A 10,344-nucleotide genomic window follows, 5' to 3' on the forward strand; every position below is an offset into this window, starting at 1 on the left:
TATGTTTAGAGTTTTCAGTGTGAACGCACTACTTACACTATTCATACTACAAAATGGCGTAGAATAGTGCATAAGTATGCGATTTGGGACGCAGCTTTTATATCACTTCTATATATTCTAATAACTGATTTATTTTATCTTTGTCATGATGACAGTAAATATTATTTGACTAGATATTTTTCAAGACACTTCTATACAGCTTAAAATGACATTTAAAGGCTTAACTAGGTTAATTAGGTTAACCAGGCAAGTCATTGTATAACGATGGTTTGTTCTGTAGACTATCGAAAAAATATAGTTTGAAGAGGCTAATAATATTTACCTTAAAGTGGTGTTTAAAAAATGTAGCCAAAATAAAACAAATAAGACTTTCTCTAGAAAAAAATATATTATCAGACATACAGTGAACATTTACATGCCCTTTTAAACTTAATTTGGAAAATATTTAAAAAAGGAAAAACTGTGTGTGTGTGTGTGTATATATATTAGTATTGTTATTATACAATTATTCTAAATAAATAACAGAAATTAATCCTAAATGTAACTGTAAAACAATCTAAAGACACAACTGGAGTGATGCTAAGATAATTTAAGAAATCTTTTGCATAAATATTAATTTTATTAGAATAAAGTTCTATAGAATAAAAAAAAATGTTTTATAAAAACATCCTCTCCGTCAGAATGAGAAGTGAAAGCAACAGAGCGGGGGTGTTTCAGGACATGGATTAGATCAAATTTAACAGGGAGGGAGCATAATACATTTCCATGCACACAAACACTCTTTGCCGGCAATGCCGGTGCGGTCACTAATCCATCCATGTAAAAAAAGTGATGTAAAATGATTATTTTTGTAATTTACAAAAATATTTGCGTACTACCCACAGGGAAAACTCCAAATTGTAGATATATGCATATATGTGTATGTAAGAGTCTAAATTATATGCATTTGTTTCTATCTCTTTTTAACCAAAGAAGGCTCACACAAATTCCAAAGGCAGTAACTGATGAGATCAGGGCCTGGTGTGTGGACTTTGGGGTTTTAACCATGTGGTCACATGTTGATTGGTCAGTTTGAATGTCTCAGTATTTGGGCTTTAGTCAAATGGTCAACAAAATAGGTCGTAAACTCTTTTCCTGGCCTTTTTTCCATCTCTGCGCTTTCTTGCTCTGCTCCTCTCCTCCTCCTCTGGAGTCTATCTTCTCTGACTCTGCTGCAATCAGGCTAACCTCTGGGCCTGTACTCTTTGTCTCCCCCCGGTCTCTTCTTTTACCTCTGGTAACTTTAATTTTACAATCAAGCTGAGTACAATTAATATCACGTTTTTTCATTTCATATTTGATCATTTTATAAAGTTATTTTGTAATTAATTCAGTTGTAACCATAGCAAGTTATTGTCATTGAATAATTTCATTTTCAAGTATTTGTGAATTACTTTTGATTTAACATCATCATATAACTGTTCCATATTGCAAAACAATATAATCACATAATATCAACGCTCTACCACATTTATAGCTATTAATTCTGCCCTTATTTCCGTTTTTGGTATAAGATTGCACAAGAATGGTTTGACTAGAATGTACATTTTTTTAGCATCATTCTGATCACTTCTGTGGTTAAAACCCATTCCTACATGTATATCTTAGGCTTTGGATGGCTACAGTCCTCCACTGCACCTTGGTCCTGCATTCATTTCAAAGGAGCGCTACCCTGTACTAAAACAGCAGCTCTATTGAAGCATTCCTTCTAATAGACAACAACAGGGTAGGTGACAACTAATGTAAATATCTATGGTGTTGGTCAACACAAATTTTTTACTTGTACTTAAAATCCTGACTGATTATTATACATTATTTATTTATAGTGTGTATACTTCAACTATATATTGAGACTATTAAATTATTTACAAACTGTAAAAATAAATAAATAAATAAATAAAATCTATATCTTAATTTTAAATATATAATTGTAAAGACAAGCTGTTCCACTGTTTCATTAAGAATGTTTCTGTATGGATACGTCAGGGTGCTTTCACATCTGTAGTTCGCTTCATTTGGTCTGGACCAAGGGTAATAAATGACACATTGTTGCATTTTCTGCCGTCTTTGGGTCTTTCTAACACCAAACTGCTGGCTTTGGTTCGAAACGGCAGACATTTGACAAAAATCCACATCTCTCATTGGCCAGATGTTGTTAAACGCATTTCTTAAACTGCTTATTGATTGGTCAGAATTCACATTCAGGAAAATGCCAATGAACTCCCACAAGTAAACAAGCCGGCAGACACAAAATGTTGCTTTTTACTATGAAGGGACGACTGCTCTGACTGATTGTATCCCTGCTTCAGACAAACTATACATTTCGAAAATGAAGCACGGCCGCAGCTGAAAAACAATGTTTTAATGCATCACTCATCACTTCAGGAGGAGGCGTGAATTAATTTAGCTAAAATAACATAGTCATCTTCTGAAATTATTACCAACAATCCATCGCGTAATATTTTCCCCTCTCTCTCTCTGTTGGTAAAGCGCTGTCAACAAATATTTTTCCTCCATGTCCCATAATGCACATCGCATTGGCCTATGGCAGCTGGATTAGTCCAAAAGGTGCAGTACTTTTTGCTGTTGTGTCGGTTTTATTTCAAATCATATTCTCACCACAAATAAAACCGCTCCAGGGTTCGTTTAAAAGTACCGAGACCACATCTTTAAGCAGGTCTCGGTATGCTTTTTTTGATCCGCTTTTGGTGCACACACAAGTAAGATTTGTGAGAATTAAGATTACCCTTAAACTGAGCAGAAACACACACACACACACACACACACACACACACACACTGTTTCTCTTTTGACATTTGACCTGAAACAATGATAGCCACAGACTAAATGAGTTTTTATTTAGGCCGATAACAAAACTAAAAAAAAAAAAAAAAAAAAAAAAACAATAACACGAGCTACAAATAAAATGAAACTACAGTAGCAATGACAGTCTAAATTAGCAGTGTTTTGTCATTATTATTTAAAGATTGTACAAGCTGAATAATGTTAAAAATAAAAACTTTGGCATTCATTAATCAGAACTGCAGGCTTTTACTCTTCTGTGACAACATGTTAATCAACTTCATCCTCTTGAGCTGGGAAACACAAAATATAGAATAAATGGCATTTTAATTACTGATAACAATGACAGATTAGAATGAACTCATCAGTAAGAGAGAGAGAGAGAGAGAGAGAGAGAGAGAGAGAGAGAGAGAGAGAGAGAGATCTCACCATGAGCTCTGCAGTATTTGACTCCCAGTATGATGGACACCAGCAGATATAGAGAAGCTGCCACTAGAAAACTGACCAGTTTAAGAGCTGAGAGAACCGACAATGAAGACTCTGAACCTGAAAACACATAGACAGTAGCATGATGAATGAGAAATAAATAGTTTTGAACATTGAACAGTGTACCTTTGCACTAAATTGAAAATAAATTTAATTGATCTGATAAATTAAAGCCAAACCTTAACTATCATTCATATCAGTCGTCATCACAAAAGCAAATGTGAGAAAACATTGAGAAAGATCCTGATGTTGAGTGTTGATCACTCACCCAACAAAGTCAGAGTCACTTCATCACTCCATTCAGAAGAGTCTGATTGCCTCCAGCCAGAACACCTGCATGTCTGTGTGGACTCTACAGCGATATTGAACTCTTTCTCCTCAGAGAGGAGCTGTTTATCTCCACACAATAGTATGTATGTCCAGTTTTCTCCCTGTACGTTACATGTGAGAGTGACAGTGTCACCTTTGAGTATCTGTGATGGTTCAGGCTGAACAGTCAGAACAGCTTTAGTACTCTCTGTATGAACTGAACAAACAGAAGAGATAGTAAAACACACACACAGAAGAATAGCTCAACATCTTATAAACCCTGCCTAAATGTAAGAGTATATTCTGAATTCAAAAGTTAAAGCATAGTTGAAGTATGAAAGATAAAAAGGTAATTTCCCCCTCAAATCTCACCTGATACGGTCAGTGTGTGTTGATCGCTGGTGTGTGTGTGTGTCGTGATCCTCCAGTTTCTCTTCCTCTACAGCTGTAAAGACCTGCGTGAGATTCATCAACAGAGCTGATTCTGTATTCCTGAGATTCACTGTCCTGAATCACTGAATCATCTTTATTCCAGCTGTAGCTCCAGAGAGTGACGTCTGAATCTGGTATGTGACATGTGAAAGTGACCGTCTGTCCCCTGAAAACACCTCCATCAGGCTGAACACGCAATAAAGCTTTGTGTCTCTCTGTGAAACATGACCTCAAGATTAATTCAGCTGACAGAATACTGTTGATGCATGACATTCATTCGGTAATATGCAACTTAACTCAACATCAGTTTGCCTTGTAGAAAGAGCACATACCTGATACTGTTAACCTGACTGCTGGACTTTGTGCTTCTACAATACACTTGTACAGTCCTCCATCGGAGATCTTCACATCTGTCAGTGTTTTCATTTCAGTGCCATCTTCTAGAAATCTGGAGTCTTCGAACCAGTAAATCCTCCGTCCAGTTGATCGTCCAACATCACAGCTGAGAGTAACTGTGTCTCCAGCGAACACTGAACTCTGGGGCTTTATGAATACTTTCGGTTTCTCTGTAAGATTTTCATGATGTTATTTTGGGTTCATGTTGAGCATTTAGGGATTATCTTTCACTACATGACTTCTATCATTTATATTACTGATGTTTCTTTCGCACTTAAGCTTCAGTCATAAATTAAAGATACAACTGGTGATTGTGTTCAGAAACATTTATTGTTGTGCTGGTTGAAAGTCACATTTCAATAGTAATGATTTAAGTAAATGATTACAGCCCCAAATCAGAAGTTTGGCAGTATGGATAATGCAAATAAAAAAAGAAAGCAGTGATTTCTAAACTTCCTTTGACTTATATTTCATTGCAGACAATACAACAAACATTATTTAATTTATTCCTCGTGATTTTAATTGTTGTTTTTTTCTTCAAAATAAACACATATCCCAAGTATGGGTTTGTGCTTCAAAGAGAGCCACACATTCTTTATTGGAGACAAGTTAGGACTGCAGGCAGGCCAGTCAAGTACCTGTATCCTCTTCCTCCACAGCCAGGACTTTGTAATTTGTGTATTATGTGGTTTTGCATTGTCGTGTTAAAATATGCACGGGTGTCCCTGGAAAAGAAGGCAGCATATTGTGCTCCAAAATCGATGTACTTTCAGCATTATTGATGCCATCACAGTAGTGCAAGTTACCTTTGCAAGGGCACTGACACAACCCCATACCATGACAGACCCTGGCTTTTGGTAAGCTGGTAGTCTGGATGATCCTATTCCTCTTTGGTCCTTAGCAAACAGCATCCATTTCTTCCAAATAAATACCTGAATTCTGATTCATGCAACCACTGTTTTCACTGTGTAATAGTCCATCCCAGATGCCTCCAGGCGCAGAGAAGTTGATGGACACTGTTAATATAGGGCTTTCTTTTGACACAGAACAGTTTTAGCTGGTAATTGTGGACGAAACTACATATTGTGGTACTTGACAAAGGTTTGCCAAAGTAGTCCTGAGCCCATGTGGTGATGTCACTTATAGATGAATGAGGTTTCTGGATGCAGTGCCAACTGGGGGAATCACGGTAGTTCAACTTAGGCTTGCGCCCCTTGTCATTTACAGACTAAAATTTCTTCAGATTCCTTGAGGTTTTTATTGATGTTCTTCACTCTTGAAGGTGAAATATCCAAAAGACTTCCGTTTTTTTCTTTGAGTAATATTGTTTTTAAACATATTAATGATTCGGGACCGAGCACCTACGATGCGGTTCCTGGAGGGCCAGTGTCCTGCAAAGTTTAGTTCCAACCCCAATCAGACACACCTGGACTAGCTAATCAAGCTCTTACTGGGTTTTCTAGAAACCAACTTGCCTTTAAACACCTGCAAGGATGAGCCAAAATCTGCAGGACACTGGCCCGCCAGGACAGAGTTTGGACACCCCTGCCCTATTGGAATTGTTTCTTTTTCTTCTTCTTCTTTTCTGTAATGGATTGCGATTTTGAGAGTCTAAACATGCCCGAAAACTCACAAAACTTTGCACATGCCCCAGAAGTGGCAAAAATGTACTTTTGTCATGGGTTTCAGAAGTGGGTGTGAAAAAATGACTCGACAGCACTACCTATGCACTTTTAACGGACGAGCCCCCAAGCTACGAATCACGCACGCATACAAAAATTGGCACACACGTCAAACATGTCAAAACCTATGAAAAAGTCTCTTAGAGCGGAATCTCAAACCCAACAGGAAGTTGGATATTTTTAACTTCCTGCGCCACAAAAGTGGCGTTTTTGCCATTTCCAGGCGTTGTATTTTAACGAACTCCTCCTAGGGATTTTATCCGATCAACACCAAAATTGTGTTTTGTCATCTAAAGGCGATGTTAAATTGCGAAGATCTAGAGCAGGGGTCACCAACCCTGTTCCTGGAGAGCTACCTTCCTGCAGATTTTAGTTGGAACCCTGACCAAACACACCTGTTTGTAATTATCAAGTGCTGCTTTAGGTACTGTTAATTGGTTCAGGTGTGTTTGATCAGGGTTGGGACTGAATTCTGCAGGAAGGTAGCTCTCCAGGAACAGGGCTGGTGACCCCTGATCTAGAGTTTTCGTCAAAGGGTGTGTCCGTGGTGGCCTCACAAACTTTGACGATTCGCCACAAAAAAGGAAGTTGTTATAACTCAGGCATGCATTGTCTAATCTGCCTCACAATTCACACATTTGATAACAATCCTGACCTGAACATGTTTAGATGCCAGTATCCAGTTACAGTTATAGCACAACCTGCTGGCAATAGGAAATTATTTATAACTCAGCCAAACATTGTCTGACCTGCCTGAAATATCTCATGTTCGATGAGATTCCACTCCTGATAACATTTACATGCCAATATACAGTTACAGTTATAGTGCCACCTGCTGGCAACAGTAGATTACTTTTAACTCAGCCAAACAATGTCCGATCTGCTTGAAAATTGACAGGTTAGACGAGATACCTCTCCTGAAGACATCTTCACGCCAATATTGAGTCACAGTCATAGCGCCACCTGCTGACAGTAGGAAGTTTGCCTTGTAACTCAGCCAAACAATGTCTGACCTGCCTGAAAATTCACATGGTAGATTAAATTTATCTCCTGAAGACATCTACATGCCAATATTGAGACACAGTTATGGCGCCACCTGCTGGCAACAAGAAAACACTTATAACTCAGCCAAACAGTGTCCGATCTGCCTGAAAATTCACATGTGGCCTCTGGTTTAAGTTCCTTCTAAACCAGACGAAATTTCTGTGCAAAGTTTTGCTTGGTCTCTCCATGCTTGTGTGGGTTTCCTCCCACAGTTCAAATAACAAGCACCCTAAGCAAATTGAACACACAAAATATACTTGACTATACTATAGTCAAGCTCTAAGTGAGTACACCTCTTCTCAGCCATCTATATTAGTCACTTAGCTACAAATAAGCAGGGGGGGGGGGGGGGGGGGTCTTTGAGATTTACCTGAGCTCAAACTCCTCTCTCACCCTGCAAATGGGAGGGAACCCAGGGCTCAAGGATCTCATAAACTCAGGGCTCTCTCTCAGGACAGCATGTCAAACATTTTTATACATACATTATACATATTTATACATACATATATATATATATATATATATATATATATATATATATATATATATATATATATATACACACACACATACATACATACATACATACATATATATATATATATATATATATATATATATATATATATATATATATATATATATATATATATATATATACACATACAAATACACACACACACACACACTCACACACATATATATATATATATATATATATATATATATATATATATATATATATATATATATATACACACACACACACACACACACACACACACACACATACACACACACATAAACATATATATATATATATATATATATATATATATATATATATATATATATATATATATATATATATATATATATATATATATATGCTTTTATTCTAGCTGAAATAAAACAAATAAGACTTTCTCCAGAAGAAAAAATATTTTAGGAAATACTGTGAAAATTTCCTTGCTCTGTTAAACATTTGGGAAATGAAAAAAAAAAGACCTCATCTGTGTGTGTGTGTGTGAGACAGAAAGAGAGAGAGAGAGAGAGAGAGAGAGAGAGAGACAGAGAGAGAGAGAGAGAGAGAGAGAGAATTACCTTGAGCGTATGTAGGGAGAACGTTTGAAATGGCCACTAAAAAGACAAAGAGACAAATCACATTTATTTTGCTTCTTGACACACAGAATTTGTCATTTGTATTTTCACATCAGATTTTTCACATTCTGAGATTATCCTTTACTATTTATGGGTCAAACTGAGTTGCAATCCAGAGCTGCATTTAATGCTGTGTTCTCATGCTATCATAAAATCACGGGGAAATCTCTTTGCAGCCCAAATGTTTTGTGGAACTTCAGTCAATATCCAACTGATTATGAACTAACTGTAACACTCATTATTTAATAAATATATAAACATTAGTTTATATTAGAAGTTTAAGTCACAGTAAGTTTTGACTAAATAAAATATAAACAATGCTTAATTTTATTATTATTATTAATATTAGAAATAATAATATACAGTAAAAAAAACAACTACTTAGCAGCCTATTTGAAACAATAGATATAATAAAAATAACATACTGTATAGAAATAAATTAGTAAATCAGAAAAAGCAGCTTATTGCCCTTTTTTGTAAAAACAAAACAAAATTACATGACCAAGACAAAGAATTTCAAATGGAAAAAAGGTCTGCTGAAGCTGAGATCTCAGAAACATACTGTAATGCATTTTGAAAACCAAATAAGAAAATCCTCAATAAATCACGAGCTATGAAAATTGCTAATAACATACTTGCTTCAGCGTAAACATGACCATGAGAAAGCAGTGCATGTGGGGAAAAAATAATATATCTGAATCATGCATTTGTTCTCTTTTCCACAATGTTTAAAGTTAAGACATTCTCATCCTAAAAAGACCCCGAAGTATGTCACATGCATCACTCTGACCAATAGAAGAGCAGCTCGTCTGCACACAACAAACCGGATAATCAGAAAGAGAGACGATGCTGCAAGGTGGAAGCAGAAAAATTGATAAACGATTTGTGGAGCATCCCACTGAAAAACACTCTACTTTAACTTCAAAAACTAACAAAGTTCACAAAAGCTCAGCTGTATCCCTCTTTATAATAGCTAAACTTTTAAATCAATGTTCTGTCTCACTGTTCTGTCTATTAACTGTAAATCTATCTCTGTAAATGGTAGTCAATAAACTGTAAAAGAGGAAGAATAAAGAAAACACCTATGTGTGCATTTCTGAGAGTAAAGTTAATCTGAATATAGTCATTGCTTCAGATGGAAGTGCTTAATCACTGTGGTCAATAATGTCACAGTTAAGCGTTTGAGTAGAAAAAAACACGACCTCAAACCACATTTCACTATATCATTAAACACATGGTCATTCTGCTGCTGCTGGGTTTAGTATTGATTCAACAGCTGAACCCAGAACAGCAAAACCTGACATCAAACAGACAATCTGAGCTCGGCATCACTGCAGAGAACCAGTGAAGAAACTGAGACCAAGAATCTAAGGGTCAGCCCGTGAACTGCTGTATACCTTAAGAAGGGACAATTTAATGCATAAATGGTAAAACGATACTCACAGAGCAATAGAGGAAGTGCATTGAGCTCCATCCTGATCTATTAATGACACACTGCCTGTCTCAGACACAGACGCAACACTTCCGTACAATCACACACACAAAAGAGAAGTTAGAAATTCAGGGGTTGACAATGAAGCGGAAACACTGGCCAATTTAGTTTTGGAGGTTTCATGGCTAAATTTGCACAGCCTGGTGGTCAGTCTTCATTCTTTGCACATTCCACCAGTAAGAGCAGAGTGTGAAGGTTTATTTAGCAGAGTAATCTCAGTTCTGCTTAAAATATTGCAATGCACACAATTCAATTCATCTTTATTTCTATAGCGCTTTTACAATGTAGATTGTGTCAAAGCAGCTTCACATTGAGGATTATAGTAAATTGAAACAGTGTCAGTTTAGTATTTAGTGTTGAGGTTCAGTTTAGTTCAGTTCAGTGTGGGTTAATATTCACTGCTGAGAGTCCAAACACTGAAGAGCAAATCCATCGATGGATCCGGAACCTCTCCTGAAGCTCTAAAGATCCTGATCCATGCAAGCCAGTGGCGACAGCGGC

The 10,344-nt window shown here is 36.7% G+C and overlaps 1 pseudogene across 1 annotated transcript; it reads right to left on the bottom strand.

Moving 5' to 3' along the window:
• Window positions 1-3,111: 3,111 nt before the first annotated feature.
• Window positions 3,112-9,825, bottom strand: LOC141375457 (B-cell receptor CD22-like; annotated as a pseudogene). The gene is made up of 7 exons (XR_015495013.1): window positions 9,795-9,825; window positions 8,295-8,330; window positions 4,401-4,634; window positions 4,009-4,283; window positions 3,596-3,853; window positions 3,271-3,387; window positions 3,112-3,134 (listed from the first exon to the last, which is right to left on the bottom strand). The product of XR_015495013.1 is annotated as a B-cell receptor CD22-like (transcript).
• Window positions 9,826-10,344: the final 519 nt, after the last annotated feature.

The sequence above is a fragment of the Danio rerio genome, chromosome 7 (genome assembly GCF_052040795.2).
Source record: "Danio rerio strain M-AB ecotype USA chromosome 7, GRCz13ab, whole genome shotgun sequence".
Classification (NCBI taxonomy): domain Eukaryota; kingdom Metazoa; phylum Chordata; class Actinopteri; order Cypriniformes; family Danionidae; genus Danio; species Danio rerio.